The following is a 23,853-nucleotide window of genomic DNA, read 5'->3' on the forward strand; positions in this document are numbered from 1 at the left end:
GGGTGCGGATACCCCTGTCCCCCCATGGTCCTGGGAGAGTTTCTCCTGCCCAGTGCACTCTGCAAGTGTCCCCCGCCGGGCTACACCGCCCAGCCCCACCCGCGGGATCCCGTCCCTGCCGCTTCAGGCTCCTGCGCCGCGCCAGGGCCCCCCATCCAGACGGCGTGGCCTGCGCCCCTGCCCTGCGGCCCCGCGGAGCCCCTCGCCCGGACCCCCCCAGTGCAAGGTACCGGACACCCGCCGCTCACCTTTCGTACTGTGCCGTTGCCTGTCCCCAGCCTGCTCCCGGTGCTCGGTGCGCTCCACGTGGGGCTCGCCAGCTAGGTGGCCTTAAAGGCGCAGGGGCCCTTTTGCCTCCCCCCGCCGCATTAGCAGGGGGCAGGGAGCGCTTGGCTGCTGAGCCCTGAGCCTCCGTAGGAGGTGGCTGTGGCGATGTTGGGGCCGCGCTGAGCATGGGGCGCAATGGCCGAGGAACCGGCCACCTCGCTCCTCCTGCCGCGCCTCCCACCCCCAATGTCTCCTCTGGCTGTGCTGCCGCCAGCCCAGCCCAGCAGGTGCCGCTTTTTGAAAATGTGCTGAGGGGAAGCAGCTGCTTTCCCTGCACCCCGCTAACTATGCTACTGATTACAGCATATTAACAGTTGGTAAATTCTGCTAAACACCTGTTGTAGCTATACTAAAGAGCAGAATGAATTTTGGTAAAAATTGCTTAAAACCAGGGCTTTGGAGCTGTACTCCAGCTCCAGGCAAAAACCTGCAGCTCCACTGCTCCACGCTCCAGTTCTGGGCTCTGCTCCAAAGCCCTGCTTAAAACCGTTGTGCCCTCACACAAAATTGCTAACTTCTGAAACCTCCGTTTACCTTGAGTGCATTCCCAAGAGGTGCTCAGCATCTTGCAAGATTAGCCCTTTCGAGCTTATTACCTTGTGTGTGTTTGAGTGACTATTTTCTGCAAACTTCGGCATCCCACTGACTCTAGAACACACACCACTAAAGAAAAATAATCTATGATAAATGTTGCCAACGTAACGTGTTTAAGCACGAACTGGTACTAAAGAAAGTTTATTACAACAGTAACTGCACATCAGATAAGTAAAATTAACCAGGCTTCCAAATATTTGATATGAATTGGTGTTTTAAACATTTAAGTCACAAGTCAGCTTTCTTACAGTTAACAGCATTGCACATGTGCTTGTATGCAGGCAAGGTCTTTGGCCATATTGAGAAGTAACAATCAATGTGCACCTCACCTTGGCTTTATGATGTGGAATAATTAAAGGATAGATAGGTAATTATTTATAGCAACTATAAAAATATGGGAATGAAGAAAGATTTGTACAGCTCTTGTTTGATCTCAGAGTCAAACACACTGGAGTCTAGTAAATCAAATTTCTAATGCTGTAGATGCTAAATTGTACTGTGATGGTTTGCCTCCTTTTAAGGTGCCTCCTGATGTACTGGGATACCCCACCTGGGCCCCTTTTGCCCTGTGTTGATGAGCCAGATTCTTAAGCCTCCTTTAGTACACACACATGCAGGGCAACATTCAGCTGCAGAAAGACAGACACTGAGATGAGCTCTGGGAAGACTCCGCTTAAGGGACTTGCTCCAGCACTCAGATGCCTACCTCCCTTGGAGTGCAGACCCAAAGGTATATTGTCTTGCTCTGTATAGAAAGATCCACACAGCACAAGCTCATAAAATTTGCCCTCTCCCTCAATGTGAAGAGAGAGATGCACAGATTCTTGCCCCCCCTCTACTCAGATATGGATTGTTATAAACAAGAAACAAGTTTATTAACTACAATAGACCAATTTTAAGTGATTATAAGGGATAGCAAACAGAACAAAGCAGATTACCAAGCAAATAAAACAAAGCACACAAACTAAGCTTGATTCACTAAAGAAACAGGTTACAAAAAGTAATTTCTCATCTTAAATGTTGTTTTAGGTAAGTTTCAGTATCTTAGAGTTCCAGTTATTTCTTCAAACAGACTGGACCCCTGTCTCACTCTGGACTCACCCATGCCTTTCCCTTCAGGTTCTTTCAGCAGTCGTCCTTCTCAGATAGGGAATGGAGGAGAGTCAGATCAGCCCTTAAAAAGGATTTACCTTTGACCTCCATCTCCCTTACAGTGGGAAAGTACCAGCAGAATTCAAGGGGGTATTTTTCATCAGGTGACATTATCACCTGACCTTGTAGTGTCAATGCAGCATCCCAGGAAGCAGCTCAGGAAGGTGGGAGACTAGTATCTTCAGAGTTCTATTGTCTTTCTTAATTGGGTCATTCTGGATGATAGTCTACTGTCTGGTGGGCGTTTCCCCAAGTACATAAACAATTGTTACATAGTCAATATTCCTAACTTTTTAGATTCAGAAATGATACATGCAAATGAATGGTATAAACACATTTGTTAATCATAACCTTTCCAATGATATCTTACATGAGCCATCTTGCATAAAGTATATCTTAGTTATGCCATATTCATATCATAACCATATTTTTATGAAGAATATGGGGTGTAATATCACACATACTACATGTCTTAGGATGTCAAACTTATCAAAACTTAGCATATTGCACCATGCCACTTTATTTTTGTCAACATAAACTACTGCCCTGTTGTGGTGTGGTTTAAAATGTTTTTCCAGCATGGTAAATTGTAAATAGACTAGTAACAGCATGGCTGGTTCCAGAACCTTGCATGTTGATGGAGGGCTTGGAGTCAGATGCAGAGCAGTGGCAGGTGGCTCTTGTTAAATCTCCTATTTGGCTGAAGTTGAGGTCTGTCTCTGCTGCAGAGGACTTAAGGAGCTTGACAGAGGGGTCCTGCAGGGAGAAACCCTAGGAACAAGCCTGACTCAGAAGGAAATTTAGGTTGACGATTGTTTTGTTGTACAAGTTAACACTAAAAGCAACCCCCAGAAAAGAGATGAACTTGGAACAGTAACCTGTTCTGTATTGAGGGCAGAGTAGGGGCTCTGTGCTTCACAGGGCCCCAAAGAAAGTAGTTGCTTGTGGCTATAATTTATTTATAATTTATAAAGGTCCAGTTCTGTAGCTATTCCATGCATTGAGCATCTATATAATCTGCCCCAAAGGGAAGTTTTGTGAAGAAATAGCTTTGGAGTGCAGACTTGGATTCTACAGAGGGACGGTAGTTGTCAAAACTCCACAGCACAGAGACTCATGGCTACCCTTTGGCATTATTTCTTTTTAAGCACAGTCTTTAAAAATAAGCTAAAATGCTTAAAGTACACTTCAAAATCCCAAATCATATATGTCTGTGTAGACTTAAAACGGCAAATACACTTCAAAGCAAAATACTCAAACACTTCAGTTCCTCTTTCTTCCGTGCTGAGAGATAAGTTTCTAGCATGATTTGGGAATACAGTTTGGTTCAATCTGTGCCACAAGACTAAACTGAAAGCTGTGAACCCTGTTTTAACCAGGTTTCACAAAACGAGTGTTCTGTAGTAGTGGGATGACTGAAGACTGGTCTCTGTGCAAATTAGGATAGGGATTGTGATATCACATGTGCAGGAAAAATGTACTTCGCTGCAAAGATCATTTTCCTAGCCCATAGCTATGACCGTGCATCCCTGGCTCCCCTTTTCTATCACATCAAACAGGAGCTACTTCTCCATTTTCAAAGCCCTTTACAGCCTATTCCCTTGCTACATATCCTGGTCCTTGGCCTAGTTTTCTATCCAATCCTCCATTCACCTACACCTCTACTTATTTCTAGAGTCATTTAAAAGAAAAAAACTTGTTTCTCTTTCATTTTCTTATACAATTGTTCATTTATTGTTCTATTTGTTTAATGACTAGGGGGTTTTAGTGTCATTCATAATTTTCTATTTGATTTAGCCTTCTGTTGGTGCTCAAAGGTCCTACATTGTCCATTAATAGTTATCCCAAAATACTGAGTTAAACGTACAGACCTAGCAGGAGTGTAACTTGAGGGGAGCAGTATCCCTAGCACAATGTAAGAACTATCTATCTAATCTATAAAAGATGCACAATTCCCTAAGAAATCAATGCAGCGTGATCTTGGATGAGAAATAGCAAGACACAGGGAGAATGGAAGGTAGACAGGTGGGAAAAGGAGAACCATGTTGCATATCTACTATTCTAAACACTTATAGCTTTGTTCTCTTTTTTTTTGTAACAAGCCTAGCTGCCTTTAACTCTCCTTAACGAAACAATATTGTATCTCTAACACATTTTCCAGGTTGAACAATGTTGCTAGAACAATATATTAAGCTCTCTCCTTCCCCCAATCTTTTATAGGAGTAATATTCACATCTATCACAGAGTGGTTTTATTAGTGCTACTACCTCAAAACAAGTAAAAAGCTATAAAGTCCCTAGCAAAATTAGAGTGTTGGTTTTGGGTGTTTTTTAAACCTGCAAACTACACATCACTTTTTAAAAGGTTGCATCTGTTGGTGATAAAGTCTGTATAAAACTTAAAGGCATGGAAACTTATAGCAACTGACGTATCTGCTAATCAAAAGATATTACGTTTGAGCCAGAAATTTTGTGAGCTTTGTGAATTCGAACAATATGGAAAGATTTAATTTTGACGACCAACTCGAAGACTGGACTATTTCCTCATTACCCACTTTGTCTCAGCTAAGCATTAGAGGGCCTTATATTTTCCGTCTACCCGAAAAGATGAAGAACCCAAGGTAACTAAAATCTAGGATTTATTTTTGGATAGTCACCTGTACATTGGTGTGATCATATTAAAATTTCCAGCCTATGTTCACATTTTCACTGTTCCAAATCATGCAAAGTGCTCATCATGCCAAATGGCACACATGTACCAGTATAAACTCAAAGTAGTACTTTGGTGCAGACATACGTGTTACTTTGGGAGAGAAGAATTTAAAACCAAAGAGAACTTCAAGGTTAGAGGACTAAAGTCACTTTGACATTTAAGAGGTTTCAGGATTCTTTGTTACCTCATATTTAGCACCTGAATTACATGATGATTGATTTTATGTAGTTTCTGGACACTGATCACTGAACAGCTTTGTTCTCCCATGCACTTATTTGCCCTATAGTAGCCTTCTTTATATCAATATAACTTTTATTTGTGAGAGGTCATGATTTCTAGGGATTTTTAGTGGCAGTTTTAAAAGAGAGAGGAATGTTTTTGCAAGATGCCAAACTGACAGCTCTGGAAACTGAAGCCTCTACCCACAGGACAGCAACAAAGCAGCAGTAATATATGCATCCCACAACCCTTCCGTGATGAGCTTCAGCACCAAGTTAGAGAGACTGCCACTAGGAGCATCATTCAGTTGCCATTCCCACTACGTCCTTAGCCTCTCTTCTGGCAGGTTCAGTACGGGTATCAGTTGTGATGCTGGTTTCTGCAAAGTGGATTCCATTCATTAGAAAGGGGACATACTACTAGCTGGTTTGAGAGTTGTCGTCATAACAGCAACCACATAATAATGAATTTGGCCATCACCACCTGCGAAATGATGAAAGACTCAGTCCATATCAGCAGTTTCCAAACCATGTTCGCTCCATGAACCACTGCTGTTCCACAGAGCACTTGCTAGTCACGTGGCATTCCTCCTCCCTTGTTCTTCCTACGCTGTCTGGGTTCTTCACTGCAAAGAGCTTTGAAAACAACTAGGAGGCAGCCAGGCTGGCTCCTAACTATGTAAAAGCAAAGAAGAGAGGGAACAGAAATTACTGCTTCAATTACAGGAATGCCAGTAGAGAAGGAAATAAGATAACTGGGCAGTTTATTCAATAAAATGGAGGAAAAGATGAAAGCTATATATCTAGAGGGAAGCAGCAGGGAAGCTTGAGCATAGGGAAGAGGGTTGGGATAAGGAGAAAGGGGAAGCATGTTGAGAAAGAGGATTAGTAGGCAGAGATGTGTTCAGGAACAAGGTGGAACAACATTAGGCGGTGTAAGACTTAAAAATCACATTGCATTGAAGTTTGATAAAATGCATTACTTCCCTCATCTTATTTTTCCTCATTAGCAATTGATTTGATTGCCAGAGATAGCATGATCAGGAATAGAAAGAGAAGCTGCCCACAAGACAGACAATGAAAATTTTTATAGAATATTGCCAGATCACTTTATCCATGTACAATCCTTTTAACTCATTGTTTTCTCTCTCAATGGAAATCCACCTCTCCCACGTGAAACAGGAAACAAGTATGAAATTTCCCCGCATCCCAGAAGTTTACCATTCTGGGTTTAATGGAATTAGAAACAACCAATACTTGGGAGTATGCAGGAACTAAATCTCTGCAATTACCATTTTTCTCACTCAGCTTCCACCCCTGCACCTTCTTTGCATGTGTGAATTTAGTGCTTGTCAAAGACACTGAACTGATACCCCTAGCAAATCAAAGTCTTCCATTTACTCATATACAGTGATGGCAGTGCATGCTTCACTATACTCTGACCTGGAGGGACCAGTTCTAGGACAGAGGAGATAGGTCAGCTTCCAACCCATTCAAATCCTTCACTGCTTACTCCTGGGTGAATTCTGTGCCAAAAAATTAAAAATGCTGCACAATTAAAAATTCTGTGCACAGTATTTTAAAAGTCTGCATATTTTATTTGACAAAACAACAATATAATCACTCTGGTTTCAAGTATTTTGGTAATTTATTTACAACACAATGGATGGAGAAAGGGAGTGGGGAGCAAACCCTCTTGCCTAATAGTAATGTAGCTAGGTTTGACCCTTTATTTCTAGTTATTAGTCAACAAATATGTGCAGCCATATGCTCAATGTTACAACATAGGCAACTGAAGAGCAAATGAGGGCTGGGGGATAAAACTCACAATTTATACTGGCTACTGACCATCTCCAGAAAGGTCAGTAGCAAACAGTTCATAGAGTACATTTTGACAGGAATTTTTTTCATTCCAAAAATTTAGACTAGTTAAAATCACTGAAGCACCGTAAGCATTTATAAGGCCATACTGTCTTTTACACCGCTCTGGCAATGTAAAAGAGCCTTAACTTTTACACCTGTTTTATACTCTGGAGGAATTCACAAAGATATTGGGAATAATTCACTAAGCAGGTAGGCTGCTACATTCTGCTTTGCCTGAGGGAACAGAGCCTGCCCCACACATAACTCCTCAGAAACACCCCAAAACGCTGCCCCTCCACACGGCACATGCTGTTATAGCAAGCGAGAGGGACACAGTGTCTCCCTCTCTCATGCACAACTGCCCAGCCCTCTCCCCCCCCCCTCCCCCGGTGGTGATTTACATCTCTACTGGCTGCTTCCGGTGCCCAAACAAACCTGCTTATGCTGCTGGGGAGGGGCACATGACCGCTCTTGTAGCTTCCCCTTGCTTCCCTGTCAAAAGTAATTTTTCTGCAGGGAAGCAAAAAATCTGCAGGGGACATGAATTCTTTGCGCACAGAGTGATGTAAAATTCCCCCAGGAGTAACTGCTATGCTGAGACTCCCAACAAATGAGCAACTTGTGGCAATGGCTTTTGTGATATGTCACCGACAAATGGACTGAAAAAACAACCAACCAATTCCACTTAGGTCAGTTAGGCAGACGTCCATGACAGCTTCTGTCATAATAATGCATCCCATTTACCCAACCTCTAGCAATCTGGTTGTCCTTGCTCATCATTGCTTATAGGAGAACTTTAACTCAAGACAGTTCTTAATTGCCTTTAAGAAAAAAAATGAGATGGAGAAGTGTGGAATTCACTTGCTTACAGTGCCAATACTCTTTGGTAACTTACGGGCTACTGAAACCAAAAATGTTCCCTTTGAAGCATGCTTCTGAGGGATTTACCTTCATGGCTGGTCAACTAATACTTTAATATTTTAGGCTCCAGCTACATGGCCCAGCGAAATTAGGTCAACACCTTTCTTCCAGGAAGAGACGTGTTTATGCACTTTGGCAAACGTAGCTAGGGCCTTTGTTGACCTTTTAAAAAAATAAATAGTAAGTTTATACAGGTCAAGCCCAAATTTATTTTGTTTTAAAACTGTATTAGTATACTGTGTGTTACTTGTTTGTATTTCTCATACATTAAGTTTGTGTGCTTGGTAACTTCATGTGGTTACTGTGGTGCAGCAAATCCCTGCTCTAAGGCCTTCATCTAAATCATGCAATTAAGAGCTCACTCTGTTCAAAAGGGTATGTATTTTTATGGTTTAAGAAGTAGTTCATTAGTCACAAGAGCTCCTTTTCCGAACTCCAGTAATGAAGGCTCTGATGTCTTGTTCCCACAGTGGAAGCAGGCGTAAATGTTGCAAAACCATTTCTTGGCTCCCAAGAAGAAATGGGGCAACCTCCTCTCGTGCTACCATGTGGAACTGTTCTGGTTGATTGCAACAAGGTCTATTACTCACATTTCCCCCCCCTTGTGTATGCACATATGAATAATGTACATATGTGGGAATCTGCCGTGGCTATTGTTACATCCATGAGCTAGTCAAAGAATATGATGCAGTAAGGCAAAAGCTGCTGAAGTTGACAGATAACCAGCCTTTGAGATAGCAATCTAGGAGATGACTAAGAAATGTCATGAAACATTTATGAGTAGCAACCCTACAATTTAGTTATCACCAGATGTTTTGTTTATGCTCCTCCTATAAGAATCACTAGCTATCAACCGCTGCTAATCACTTAAATATGGCAGAGCAAGACTTATGAAAATACTGTTTGAACTTCCAAATTAAAAACAAATTGTGAATACATTCCTTATGACAAAGAGACAAAGGTTTTCACTTACTAGAACCAGAGTTCTGACTCCAATGGACGGTTATTATTTGTATTACTGTAATGTCTAGGAGCCCCAGTCACGGAGCAAGACCCCCATTGTGCAAGGTGCTGTACTGACACAGAACAAGAAGACGATACCTGTCCCAAAGAGGTTACTATCTAAGTATAAGACAAAAGACGACAGGTGGAGATGGACTGAGGAATACAAGAAAACGGACAATACTGGTCAGCAACAAAGGCAGTGGTCTCAACATACCAGCAGTCTAAACCATTGTCACGTTATTTGTAGGCATCACAACAGGAAAGTTTTAAGGAGATTGCTGGAGAACAATGAGTAAGTTTTGCAGCTATTTATGAGGCACTTCTCCTAAGCATGAGGGGCAGCATGGCAGAAACACCAAGAACTTTGTTAAAAAATGTTACAAGTGAGCAATGGTGGCTGGCATCGTTGGCTGATCAGACAAAGGAATCAACGTCTCAATAATGAAAGACCCAGACCCCTTTCTTGTTTTCAGTGCTGATTGGCCTATGCTAGCTCTGTCTGGTTCTTACCTTTGGGATAAACTACTTCTGTGCAATGCAATGTTCCCCCCCCTCCACCCCCTTACTCTCTCTCTAACATAGCACTAAGATGTGAAAATGGAGATTTCTGTTAATGTTATTAACGTGTGTAAATATGACTATGTAAAAACTCTTGTTTGCTTAAGCCATATTCTGGATTGGTAGTTATCCATGTCCTGAACATTAAATTGCTTGAAGGGCTTCCTGCAGTAATTGGCACTTTAAAAGATGGTTCTGTATTAAGTTACAAGTCAAGCAGACTGAGGAGAGCAGTTAGATTTGAGAAAAGCGACTGAAACACTGCCTGTTCCTGCAGTGCTTAAGTTAATAGAAAGCTTCTCTTCCACCAACAGAATTTGGTCCAATGAAAGATACTACCTCACCCACCTTGTCTCTGTTAAGTGAACAGATGATCTTTTGGTGGCTGCTGCAACATTAGAATGAGCAGAACTACTGTTACACCTCTACCCTGATATAACACTGTCCTTGGCAGCCCAAAAATCTTACTGCGTTATAGGTCAAACCACATTATCTTGAACTTGCTTTGATCCGCTGGAGTGTGCAACTCTTCCCCTCTCCGCCCCCCCCATCCCCCCGGAGCACTGCTTTACTGCGTTATATTTGAATTTGTGTTATATCGGGTCGCGTTATATTGGGGTAGAGGTGTATTACTAGTACTTAACACTGAGGTTGCAGTAGTGGCAAGTGGCTCCAGTCAGGATCAGGGCCCCATTGTACACCACAAAAATTCAGGAGGTCAGGCATGTGATTAAACTATCAACCATTTATAGGATACTGTATTCCCTCGTACATGTGTGTAGTTAAGAATTCTGTGTTTGCACAAAATCTTAGAGACACTGCCAATTAAAATGTTAAAATGACTATACAAAAAAATTCCAATTTCTAAAAAAGCCCCTTTTAAAGTAATGCCATTTAAAAAAAAAAGTTAAAAAAAATCCTGTTTGCATAAAGGTCTTTTTAGCAGGTGAAAAACAGATTCACTATACAGAGAGAGAGAAACTGACTAGACACAAACTGTGCCTGTGTTCTCCCTCTGCCCCCAAAGATGGCTGTGTGCGTGTGTGAGAGAGAAATTCAAAACTGTGGCAAGCCTTCCCTTGTATTAATATTATGGTGGTGACTCGAACTGGGTGTTACAAGTTTGTTTTAAAAGGTAATATTAACACTTAAATTTGTTACAACTGTGATTTGATGAGAATATTGCATTAAGCTATATAGGAGAGGGATGAACCTTCCTGCTGCTGGTGTTTCAGTCTGTGGCTGTATTTGAAGTGATTTACTCGAGCTTTACTTTCACAATCAGGCGAGCTGAGAGAATTAAAATAGTAGAGGGTGGTGCTAAATGTGTTTTCATTGCCTCTTTCAGCAGGTCTCATATTAAATGTCACTTGGTCTTTGCCTTTTCAGTGTAAAATCAGAGCACTTGGAACAGGGAGAGAAATGGGCTCATTTGAAGAGCTACTCTCTGATGATGAGGCATAAAAGTGATGTTCCACGTCTCTTTAGTGCAAGCTGAAGGCAGGCTAAATACCACTTCACAGTGTCCTGACTGACCTATTCTTCCAGTAACTTGGGAATCTAAGGTGTGAGGCTGCATGATTGTATATAGTGCATAACATGCATCTGATATCTAGCTAATTGTTTTATATTATCTTGAAGAATGTGACACTGTTTGACCTAGAATTCACCTCAGGTGGTGGCGACAATGGTGTAGTCCACAGTGTAGACTTGAATTAGGTGCTGCTCTGTTGGTAGCACTTTTGGTGGTGGTAACGCAGTGATAATAAGGCCTGAACTCTGTGTGCAGTTTCCGCCACTGGAATTATAGGGCATACCATTCTTACTGCAAATTCACTACAGGAAACCAAAGCCTGTTTGTTCTATAGAATTTTTTTTAATGGAAAACAATGCTTTGGTTTTCATAACCATGGGAGTAAATTTCTTTAGTAGGACCAAATTAATTTGGGCATAAGCTTTCGTGGGCTAACACCCACTTCATCAGATGCATGGAGTGAAAAATACATTATGCAGTATAGCATCTGATGAGGTGGGTGTTAGCCCACGAAAGCCTGTGCCCAAATAAATTTGTTAGTTTCTAAGGTGCCACAAGGACTCCTCATTTTTTTTTTTTTTTTTGTTTTTTTTTTTTTTGCTATTACAGACTAACATGGGTGACACTCCGAAACGTTTCTAAGTAGGGATGGTATTTTGAGCTCATTTTTGAAAGTGAAATGATGAAATATTTAAACATCACTCTTGAGGGGGGAGAGTTCTCTTTTGAGCCTTGTGCATATGATAAAAACTGAGTGATATGAAAAGGTTGAATTTAGTATGGTTATGGGAGCTGGAAAAATTTGAGAAAAACTGAATTCTCTGTAGGTTACAGAAGTTTTGGCTAAACTGAAATATTTGCTAGTTGTAGGAGTGACATCTTCTCCCAAACTTCTTTGTGAGGCAGTGACTGCTGCTGGCTTAGGGAATGTTTTCCAGTGTAGCAGAATCTTGCATGCTTGGCACTAGCGACTGCCATGGTCTCCAGTTGCGGACCCACTGCTTTGAATTTTGGGAAATGTTCACTCTGTGACAAGGTGCTAGGCTTCATATTGTATGGCATGGGCTATGTATAATGAACTCTGAAATATATATGAGACAGATTTGAAATCTGGTTACAGAGAGAGTTTGGCAAAATTTTGAATGTTACTGCACTATTTGTCCAAGGATCTGTAAGCTGATGTTGGGGTAGTCAGCCCCACTGATAACCTAGGAAAATTCCTAGTAAGTTTCCTGGGAAATTCAGCAGCCCAGGAGATACAAACGCCCTGGGGCGTTCTTTCCCCACTGCCCTTGTGGCACATGCGCAGATCGTGCAGTGAGGGGCGGGTAAGAGGCAAGCTGTGGTAATTGTAAACGGGTTGAGGTGCTCCTGGATTCACTGTCCTAGCCTGCTTGGACTATGTTAATGCACTGTAGGCACTTAGAGTGCACCATCAGGGTCAGTGGGGCAGTTAGAGCGTAGCCCAAGGCTTTGCCTCCTCTCAGATAGTCACTCAACAGTCAGGAGCGGGAGGGGTGGATTTCCAAGCAACCTCCATAATTTTTTTCATAAACTTCCTTAAAATTCTGAGTGAAGTGTCATCTTGGTAGAGTAGGGGTAATTGTCAGTTTAAAACTTAGTTTAAAATGTGTTAACTAACATGTCTTAAAATGCAAGCTATTTTTTTAGTCTAGACTCAGCCTTAACGCAGAAGCGATGCCAATGTCACTCTGTTCCTGTGCACAGGCTTCTATTTTCTGCTTCCAGCTGCCAGGGGAGGATTCAGTAGCTCTTTGACCCCACTCACCTGGGAAAACCCTCTCTTCTTCCTGGATAACTGAGTTTTCAAGCCCTCTGTGGAACAGAGTTCTTCCTGGCAGTCTCCAAAATAATAATAATAAAAAGATGGAGAATAGGGTTGGGTCCTGATATAGGAAGAGATCTACGAAAAGGCATCTCTGTTGCTGAACGGTTCATTGAGTAAAAAAAGCTATAATCAAGATCATGCATTACATTGCTGAAGCCAGTAGAGAAGATCATGCTGATGTTCAGTCATGCTGAAAGTAGTGCACTGGGACTTGTAGCCTTGTTGATTGTGCCTTGTATTTCATGTAAACTGGAAGGGTCCTTTGAGGTGAAAATCAGTCTACATACCACATAAAACTGAGGAGGTATGTGGGTTTGGAGAGAACTCCCATGTGGTTTCGTCTGAATGCACAAGCTGCACTGAGTTAACTAAAATCAGTTTCTTTAGTTAAACTTGTATACTTTTTCTGTGTAGACAAGGCTATAGTTAAATCAATGCAACCTTTTTTTTAGATATGTTACCAGTCTTGCTAATTGTTCTGACTGGGTCTTGTTGATCATGGCGCAGTCTGTGAGGTCTTGTTAGATATATCTATATGATCATTATCTATATTACTTCTGGCATATCTTTTAATAGAATATTTCTGTTTTGCCTCCCCTTTATAAAACACATGCATAAAATTGCTTTTGATGATTGTTCTGTCACCATGCTAAAAGCTATTTATTTGCAGATAGTTTTTCCTAGCCATGTGTTTTCGGTCAGCCAGATGATTTCACTAATAGGCTGTGATAAACAGTAGGCTACATCACAACAATTACTTGAGATGATTACTGTTGGAAGAGCTTGAGTGAAATTGTTAATAAGTTCTTCACCTAAACTGAGTGTTCAGCATACAGAACATTTTTGTAGGGTGTAATGTGTATATGGGTAGTTATTGTTTTTGTTTTTCTGGGGAAATGAGTGGAATGTTAAATACAAGTGATAATGAACTGGGGAAAGATACAGAATGTAACCAGATCTGGGTCACATTTTTGGCTTGATGGCAGTATAACCATGTCAGCGGCACTGGTTATAATGACTCATTAAAACACGACATTTAATTATGTTAAAAAAAAATGGAAAGGGATGTTTCTTACTTTAAAAGGTAGTCTCCCATTTCCCTTGAGCTCTGCCTCCCCCACCCGTCATCCCCCTTTGCTGTGAAGAAATGTTTGGGTATTACCAACAGTGCTGCAGTTGGGGCTTACATCACCCCCGGCCATCTAAGCAGCACTGTATGTCAATTTAAGTAAAAAGTCTGGAAATGCCTTAATAGTGCTGGGATGTGTGCCCATTCATTTGATTTTTGTCTCATTCACGCTGTACACTAGCTAGGGATGCAGGTGAATTTATTTTGGCACAAATAGGGTTGGTTGGTTTTTTGTTTTTGTTTTTTAATCTACAGAGTCATGTGTAATGCTGTCAGCAATGCCACTTTGTGGTGTTTGGTCATGAGACTGCCTGGGCTTGCCTATGCAGTGCAGATATACTTTATTTTAATGTGTATTGCATGCATTTGCTGAAAGCTGGTTTTGTAGTTTTTATTGAAAATAGAAGTGCCAGGTGTCTGCAGTGAACATGTGGACACGCTTTGTTTTCATCTGATTTATTACGTTTGTTAACCTTTCCACACATTAACAAGTTTGGTTTAAGATTTAGCCATATGTAGCAGATTAGAGAAATGCCAGAGCAGCCCATAAAGCCGCTTCCTCTAGTGACATTTAAATTCGATGCAAACACTAGATGCAATTTTTTCCTCGTGTCATGTGCATGTGTGTTAGTACAAACTGTGTGTAGGGGGAAGTGGAGGAACATTGAGGGAGCGTGTGGTGGGGCCTGGGTTGGTGGGAAGGGAGTGCCACCTAGCGTTGTTCTGCCTCCAGCCCACCTTTGACTCCAGCCTCAGCTCTACCCTGGCCCCAGCTCTGGCCCCATTCCCCCTCTGCCCCAGCTCCTCCCACACCCCCAGTTTAGTTCCCAGCTCCACTTTCAGCCCAAGCTCCTCTGCTGAGCCAACTATGCAGTAATGGAGAGTGGGGTGGGGGGCCTGGGCAGATTCCATTACTGGGGACGGGGGTGCGACAGGAAAAGTTTGGGCACCACTGCTCCAGTCAATTCTCCTGGTTTTGGCAGAAGTAGGAATTAGTGAGGAGTTAGCATTGAAGAGCTGCCAACAGCACATCCTGCTGCCAGCACTTTGAGACCTGGATGTGGGCCTTGTTTATAATTCCTGTGCTTCCGCCTGTTACAAGTTGAGTATTCAGTGTCTCAGGGAAGAGTCTGGCTACTAAAGTTGGGAGTGGTAAATCCTTAAAGAGGGGCACACTCATCTTTTCCATCTCACTGAGCCATTTTCAACCTTGGTGGCTAAAGCTATTTAAAAGTGAAATCAGTGGTTTTGTCTTGGCTAGGAAAAGTGGCCAGCTTTAAGTCAGGCTTAGTTAATGTGTGCTAGTTAATCCTGACCTAAACTTTCCTACAGCTGCTCTAGGAAAAAGGTTGAGGTTAGATCCGCTTTAGTTAGCATGTAGTAACTAAGTCCAGCCTAATAAATCCACTTTTCCATAGACAAAGGCTATGGTTGGGTGACTATATGCTCTGACAATTAGGCCACATAATAGGCATCTAAAGTATGGTGCATTCAGGTGCTTAATTTTATTCGACTAGCCTTGACAATTTTGTCTGTATTTGTGTTAAAGTAATTTAATGAGGGAAATAATGCATATCCCCAAGATTATGCTATCCTTGCTAGCTGCCTTCAAACCTCAAAAGGGGGGAGAGAGAGATGTGGGAAGTAACCAAGCAACTTGTAGGGCCTGATGTAGAGCACTTTGAGTAAAACCAGCCTTTGTAGAGCGCAGTAGGGAAAGCGCTGCAATCTGTCCACACTGACAGTTGCAAGCGCACTGTCGTGGCCACATTTGCAGCACATGCAGTGGCATTGGGAGCGGTGCATTATGGGCAGCTATCCCACAGAGCACCTCTTCCCATTCTGACACTGTGCTTTGTGGGAAGGGGGTGGAGAGTGTGGGGCAGTCTGGGTCCTGTCCCAACACACCATGATGCATCGGTTTGCATCCCAGCAATCCCTCTGCTTCTGTGCACATTTGGCACAATCTTTCCATGTTTTTTGTGCTGCACACTCTGTCTTCCCTTTTGGTCTGCGGAAATGGAGCCCCAACTGCTGAGGAATATGCTGACGAGTCTCATCAGCACGTCACGTTTGGCAGTCAAGTTACTCCTTAAGATCCAAACTGACAGTGCGGACTCAGACGATGATATCGACTCGAGTAACGCATACAACACAGACTTTCACGGACATGCTCACTACTGTGGAATGCCACTTTTGGGCTCGGGGAAACAAGCAAATCATCATGCAAGTCAATGGCGAGTAGTGGAACTTTCGGATGAGAAAAGCTAGTTTCATGGGACTGTGTGAAGAGCTTACTCCCAGACTGCAGCGTAAGAACACGAGTTTGAGAGCTGCCCTGATTTTGGAGAAGCAAGTGGCTATTGCAATCTGGGAGCTGGCAACTCCAGACAGCTACCGATAGGTCGCTAACCAGTTTGGAATGGGAAAGTTTACTGTCGGAATCATGTTGATGCAAGTTTGCAGGGCCATTTAGTCACATCCTGCTCAGAAGAACCATGAGTCTGGGTAATGTCCATGACATTGTGGCTGGCTTTGCACAAATGGGTTTCCCTAACTGCGGAGGGGCGATAGATGGAACACGTATTCCAGTTCTGACACCACCCCACCTAGCATCCGAGTACATTAATCGGAGGGGAATTTCTCTGTGGTTCTCCAGGCGCTTGTGGATCACTGTGGGCATTTCATTGACATTAACACAGGCTGGCCTGGAAAGGTGCATGATGCAAGCATCTTTCGGAACACTGGCTTATTCAGGAAGATGCAGGCCGGGACTTTTTTCCCAGCCCAGAAGATCACTGTAGGTCAAGTCGAAATGTCCATTGTGATCCTTGGAGACCCCGCTTACCCTTTAATGCTATGGCTCATGAAACCCTACACAGGGAGCCTTAACAGGAGCAAGGTGCAGTTCAGCAACAGGCTGAGTTGGTGTCGAATGACTGTGGAGTATACTTTTGGCTGTTTAAAGGGCCGCTGCTGCTTTCTGTATGGGAAGCTGGACCTGGCTGATATCCGCATGCTGTACCCTCCATAACGTTTGTGAAGAGAAGGGTGAAAGCTTCACTCAGGCATGGACCTCAGAAGTTCAACACATGGAGGCTGAACTTGAATAGCCAGAGAGCAGGGCTATTAGAGGGGCCCAGCGCAGGGCTGCAAGGATGAGGGATGCCTTGAGGGAGCAATTTGAGGTTGAAAGCCACCAGTAATGTCTGATGCCCTGCACGGGAGTGAAGTACAGTGGTTCCAATGTTAGTTGGAATCTGTGTTCGCTACGCTTACTTGCAATGCTTGTTGCTTTCCTGGGCTAAGGTATCTTTTACTTTATGCAATAATAAAGAATGTTTTCAAAGCCAAAAAAATCCATTTATTGAAAAGAAAGACAACTGCTTTGGAAACAGAAAGGGCAAGGGGGTGGGGTGGGGAACAGTGCAATCACAGATTTGCGTATGTCCTATTATCATACTCAACCTTCCTCTCTGGAATGCCGTTCAATGAATGCTGCACTTCAGGATGGCTATACTGCATGATGATGGGGGTTGAGTGCAGTGGGTAAGGGTTGTAGTTTCCAGGGCTGGGTAGTGAAGCTACAGGTGTTGGAGGCAACTGATGGTGATAAGAACCTGGATGTTGGGGAAAGTGGGTTGGAGATGACATGGGGGCTCAAGGAAAAGAGTTTTGGGATAAAGGCTGCAGAGGGGCGGCGGGCGCCGTAGTGCTCTGCTGCTGCATGGCTACGAGCGCCTGGATCGAGTCCACTTGGCACACCAGGATGTTTATCAGCCGACCTGTGCTTTGCTGCTGGAACTCTACGCTTTTGTATCAGCAGTGCGCGTTCTGCTGGTGGATCCTTCTATCATTCTCCCTCCACTTTTAGATTCTCGTTAAGTGACTCCTGCTTCACTTCATGCAGCATGTCTTGTTTGCTTCTATGTGGCCTTTTCCTAAGTCTTTGCAGCCTCTCGGCTGGTGATAACATGGACGGCTGAGATTTCAAGGTTGCATCTGTAAAGGCAAAATGCAGCACTTAACAGAGGCAGCATTGTTCACACCAAACAGAGCAATGATTTCCCCGCACTTAAGGAGGGCAAGCAGTCTACGAAATAGCATAGTTTGCCTATCCCAAAGTGAGCACACACAATCTACGGGATCCCCAAAATGGTGAATAAGCACAGGATCCAGGGGGAATGACTGTTTCATGGCTGTACTGTCCTCTGGGTTTCTGTGCCTTGGGGAGAGCCAACAGCTGCAGTGGGTCCCTATACTGAACACTGTCCCCACATTTTCTACAGGAGTTCGTCCTGGAAAATATCTCGCTGTTGAGGGTGACCTGGAAAGCAAGGGAAGGTTGTCTCCTACAATGCAGCTTCTGCCCTGGCCCATATGCAGTTTGCCTGTGTGCAGCAATGGTCCTCCCCCCGGCCCCTCACGATGTGGACATGTTAGCCTGACTGGGACAAGGACCACAGTGGCTTTCCCAAGAAACCTGCGCAAGTGCATTGCCCAAGTTCTGGATGAGACCTTTGAGGAGATCACTGAGGCCAATTACAGCAATGTGAGAGAGCACATAAACATCCTATTCTGCATCTAGGCATGCATGCAGCCCTAACCTTCCTCGCCCCAAGAACCTACACTGAACAATTTTCTTCCCAAAATAAGAGCCACTTACCAGGCACCTCCTCTGGTGTTTGTCCTTCCCCAAGCACCGACCGCCACGACTGGCTACCTTCCTCCTGGCCTGAGAACAGCTCCTGGCTGCATCCATCGAGGGATGCCGGGGTGTCTTCCTCCACCTTAGCACCCTTGCTCTCGCTTTTCTCCTCCTCCTCTTCCTCCTGGCTTGTTGGACTGGGCTCTGAAGTGTCCATGGTGGTACTCAGAGTGGAGGTGGGGTCACCCCCAAGTATTGCGTCCAGTTCTTCTGTAAAAATGGCAGGTCACAGAGGCAGCACTGGAGCGGAGCAGCAGTTTGCCTTGCAAGCTTTGTGGTAGGCGTTCTGCAGCTCCTTCATTTTAACCCTGCACTGCAGTGCATCCTGGTCATTGCCTCTTTCCATCATATCCCTTGATATCTGCCCAAAGATATTGTAATTCCTATGGCTGGAGCACAGCTGGGACTGGACAGCTTCCTCCCCACAAACGCTGAGGTCCAGCACCTCACCGATGCTTCATACTGGGGATTGCCTGGTGCGTGGAGGCATGGTCACCTGGGAAGATTTGCTGAGAGCCCTCCACGCCTGGCTGAGCAAACAGGAAGGGGATTTTCAAAATTCCCAGAGAATTTAAAGGGTGGGTCTGATAGTCACCTGAAGGCAGGGCAGTAGAGTTCAAAGTGATGACCTGAGTGGCTAGAACAGGCATTGTGGGATACTTCTGGAGGCTGTTCAGAGCGCATTAACAGACCAGGGCATCCACACTGGAGCCGTGGTGCTCCAGCGGGGGTGCATCAAACGAGGTGGAGTATCCGAAGCGCTCTAGCCGCGGAGTCAGAACACTCTGTGTCTTGCCAGTGTGGACCGGTCATGAGTTAGAGCGCACTGGGCTGCGTTAATGCACTCTAACTTGCAATTGTAGCCAGGCCCATAGAGTTGTCTTTAGTTCTCTTCCTGCATAATGCACAGGTCTGATGCTCTTGATGATCCTACTGCAATGCTACATGGTGCCGCATCGTTGCCTTTCATGTGACTAATGTAGGTAACTCTGGCCATCTTTGTGTCACTGTGTACAACTTGTAACAGGTAAATACAGTCTTATAAATGTGTGAGATACAGATTAATATATATTAAGGTCAGACAGGATCATTATTATCATCTAGTTTGATCTTCTACATAACAGAGGCCATTTCACCCAGTAATTCCTGGATCATGTCTAAATGTTACCCACAGTGCATGTTAAACTGATTTGGGCTGAGGAATAAGATGAATAGCATAGCATGGCTTTTAGAAGTCCTTGCTGTCTCATACTGGAAAGCATGTGTCTCTCTTTTTCTGTGTATGCACATGCTAAATAAAACCAAAACAAGCCAACATGTGCAGATATAATGATTGGGGATGATCTTTATGCAGAATGCATGCAATTGACAGGTTTTTTGGCTTCTGAAGCCCCTGGGAGATGTGTGTGTACTACATGACTCTCTCTGCTAGCAATGTTTATATTTTCAGTGTATAGCCAATGGTTTCTTGCAAACGTACACAGCTGCACTTTAAATCTTGTAGTATTACATTTGTGGTGGTGTTACGACCTATTTTTCAGTGTCAGGTGTGACGAAGGTTCATGGTTGGCTCTTAATTGATATCTTCATGCCAAATAATGTTTTTATTAAGTCATTCTGGTTAAAGCCAAATTAAGTTACATCATTACTTTTTAAACACTGATGTGACAGTACAGTTCATTTTTCTATTTATATAGCTTTCCAGGTATTAAAAGTTCTATTTTGTTTGTAATTCTAAATCTTAAAACTAGGCCATAAATAACAGGAAAATCCCTATGGAAATGACTTATAACTCTAGCTGAAGGTAACGAAAGAAAGATCCAGGGCTCCCATAATGTTATGTCTAAGATTTCTCTGAAAGTGAGCAATTTTAAAAATGAATTTTGATTGCGCTTTAGCCAAGGTTTCCCTGGGAATGGGCCACAGGTCTTTAAATCATCATTTCTCCCAGGGATGTCTTTCACTCAGTATAGTATTGTGCTCTGATACTGTCTGCCTCTATTGAATACATGTTTGTCTTGTTGGTGAAAACTCTGCAGTTAGAAATCATGCTTCAATCTGGTCCTATAAATCTGAGTGCATTGCTGCTTGCTGTCTGTATCACAACCTGGATTAAAACCTGCATGAACAGCTGTGCAGTTCACCCATCTGTGTTTTTTCGTAGCATTATTTACAGGGACTGGTGTTTACTAGCCTTTTTCGCTGGAGTGTGAAACTATGGCTCTATTTTTCTCATTAAATTGCCATGCTACAATTCAATATTAAACCTTTAGCCTTTTTAATAAATTATTTGAGATTATAGAAGGATCTTATGCCACTGTGGTGGTAAATATCCACATATTTAGTTCTGTTAAATAACAAAGCTATGAAAAGAGTAAATAGTTTATTTTTTACAACAAAAAAGTTGATGTTTGCTCTGCATTGTCAAACCTGTAAATCAGTCCTATAGGTACAGCATGGAACATAGGAATGCAAGTTTCCCTCTACTTCCCTGCTAATGCATGCTATCCAGAAAGACTGCCTCTAACTGCTTCACTACCACAGATGCTGCTTCACCAGTTGTAGCAATGGTTGTAGCACCAGTGTAGACAGGACCCATGGATTCTTGCTAGTGTGTTGGCTAAAGCTGCTTGGTATAGATGCAGTCTAAGGGGCGAGAGGTAATTCCGTCTGGATAGGCATTCAGTTAATTCAAAATAACAAGTATGCTAATGCTGGTCAAGGTGATAAGCTTTATCAGGGGTGGCCAAGCCGCATGTGGCTCTTTTACAGTTAAAGTGCAGCTTGCGGAGCTCCCTCATACTGCGCCCTCCTCTATTCTTCACTCACCAGACTGGAGGGAGAGGGGAACTTGGGGCTTCTGCCCTGCAGCAGGGTAGTGAGTGCAGGGGCTTTTGCCAGAGACAACTGGTGCCTGCTGTGTGTGGGGGAGAGTACAATTTAAAGGTTTGCCTCTTTAACAGCTTGAGTCAGACCCCCTTCTTACCCTCAGCATTCCCTCCCTGCAGCTCCTGTGTTAGCTCTGCTTGGAGAGGTAGTGGCAAACGGCTGGGAGTTGTAAGGAGGGGCTGCTGCTTTAGCTCCATGGAGAGAGGCATTAGCAAAAGTAGCACCTCTCCCCATGGCTGCAGCTCCCAGTTTGCTGGCTCCAGCACCTGCCGTACAAGGAGGGGGCCCAGTGGCACCATTTGACCAAGTGGGGCCAGCAAACCCTGACAAAAATCTGGGGGGAGGCATGTGACCTCCACATACTCCCCGCTGACCCCCCTGCATCGCTTCTGGCTTCTGCACAGTGGGGAGGGGTATCTTGGGGCTTCATCCCCATGAGGCACACCTGCCAGGGCTCAGGGCTTCAGCTGCAATGGGGCTGGAGTCCCGGCACGTGCGCCCTGCTCTTGAACTTCTGAAGATTGTTTCATGAGGTTCAGAGGGTCAGTAAATTTGGCTACCCTGTTATGTACAAAGCTTTTAGTTTTATCTTGTAAAAGGGTTATGGGTGAATGTGGATTCTATGGATTTAATTTCTGGGAAAACTTTTAATAAATAGTATTTTCAAGTCAAATATGTTTATGTACAATACAGTATCCATCATATTCAAGGCAATGATTGTCGCACAAGATGTATCCTGGGACCTAGTGGGACAGGAGGTGTCCATTAGCAAAGCCGAAGATTGGATACCTCTTCTATCCCTGTTGTGATCTGCGTGACGTGAGGAAATGAAGAGGGAGGCATTCTCCTACGAGTGGCCAAGCTGACAGGCAAACACTGGCAGTCCTTCCAATCCCATCTCTGAATGACAAGGAGAGAGAAGAAAGAACCCATACACCAGGTCATGCTGTTCTCTGCAATGTCAGCAGCTAGTAAACCCAGACGTGATCATACAGCACCAGATCTTGTTTGCATCACCAAGACCTACTTAAATGATTTGACAAAAATTTGGAGGAGCTAATATGCCCATAAGTAAACTTGACCGTGTAAGGTATAGGAGTTTTATAAAAATTATTTTTATGCAGCAGAGAGTCTATTATGTTGTGACCAGACTATTCTTTTGCTCCTAGCTTTTTTGTAATGTGATACTTAGGCCTGGTCTACACTACGGGTGGGGGGGATCGATCTAAGATACGCAACTTCAGCTACAAGAATAGTGTATCTGAAGTCGATGTGTCTTAGATCGACTTAGAATCACTTACTTCGTGTCCTCGCGGTGCGGGATCTATGGCTGCCGCTCCCCTGTCGACTTTGCTTCCGCCTCTTGTCGAGCTGGAGTTCAGCAGTCAATGGGAGAGCAATCGGGGATGGATTTATTGTGTCTACACAACACGCGATAGATTGATACCTGATAGATCGAATGCTACCCGCTGATCTGGCGGGTAATATAGACGTTCCCTTAGGATCAGATAATGACTGACTGTGAAGTAATTTACATATACAGCCAAAAGCACCTTGAAAGAGGTTTGTTTTGCCTGATATGCTGGAACGGGGGTCAGCAATCTGTGTTAGAAAATTTGTCAAATGTCTCCTGGAAGCTTGCATCTTCTTTTAGCGAATCCAAAAAGCCCTCTAAGAAATGGCATAATCTGATGATACTCGAAGTGAGAGAATATTTTAGATAATTCAAGATGAATGGTAAAGCAAACATAACAAGAAATACCCAGAAGCAGGTGCTGAATACCTATTGCTAACTCTGATTTGGGGGTGGGGTCAGGTGGGGAGGGAACATGAATTAACACGGAAATTAGTTTCAGCTTGCTCCTTTAAAAAACAAAACAAAAAGCCTGTCAAAGGAACTCGAACTTTTTGGTTTGCTGAAGATTTCTGTGGCTGAATCATTCCCTGACATTCCATGGGTTGCATATGGCTTATGGTGTCAGTGATGTCACTCTATAGGGTCCTACCAAATTCAAGACCATGAAAAATGCATCACGGACCATGAAATCTGGTCTTTTGTGTGCTTTTACCCTATGCTATACAGAGTTCACAGGGAAGACCAAGTTTCTCAAACTGGGAGTCCTGACCCAAAAGGGAGTAGCGGGAGGAAGGGGAGGGGAGGGGTCACAGTATTGCCACCCTTACTTCTTCTCTGACTTCAGAGCTGGGCATCCAGAGAGCAGCAGCTGCTGGCCAGGCGCCCAGCTCTGAAGGCAGCGCACTGCCTGAAGCAGCGCGAAAGTAAGGGTGGCAATAGGATGGCATGGTATGGTATTGCCACCCTTACTTCTGTGAGGCTGCTGGTGACAGCTCTGCCTTTAGAGCTGGACTCCTGGCCAGCAGCTGCTGCTCTCT

General features: G+C 43.7%; 1 protein-coding gene and 1 long non-coding RNA gene across 3 annotated transcripts in view; both read left to right on the forward strand.

The window, feature by feature from the left end:
• The window catches only part of CNKSR3 (CNKSR family member 3), a 96,520-nt gene that overhangs the window by 17,154 nt on the left and 55,513 nt on the right, over positions 1 to 23,853 (forward strand). The window lies entirely within an intron of this gene.
• Positions 21,411 to 22,582, forward strand: LOC127049350 (uncharacterized). The gene is made up of 2 exons (XR_007773950.1): positions 21,411 to 21,516; positions 22,153 to 22,582. It is a non-coding gene; the product is annotated as an uncharacterized LOC127049350 (long non-coding RNA).

The sequence above is a fragment of the Gopherus flavomarginatus genome, chromosome 4, assembly GCF_025201925.1.
Source record: "Gopherus flavomarginatus isolate rGopFla2 chromosome 4, rGopFla2.mat.asm, whole genome shotgun sequence".
In the NCBI taxonomy this organism is placed as follows: Eukaryota; Metazoa; Chordata; order Testudines; family Testudinidae; genus Gopherus; species Gopherus flavomarginatus.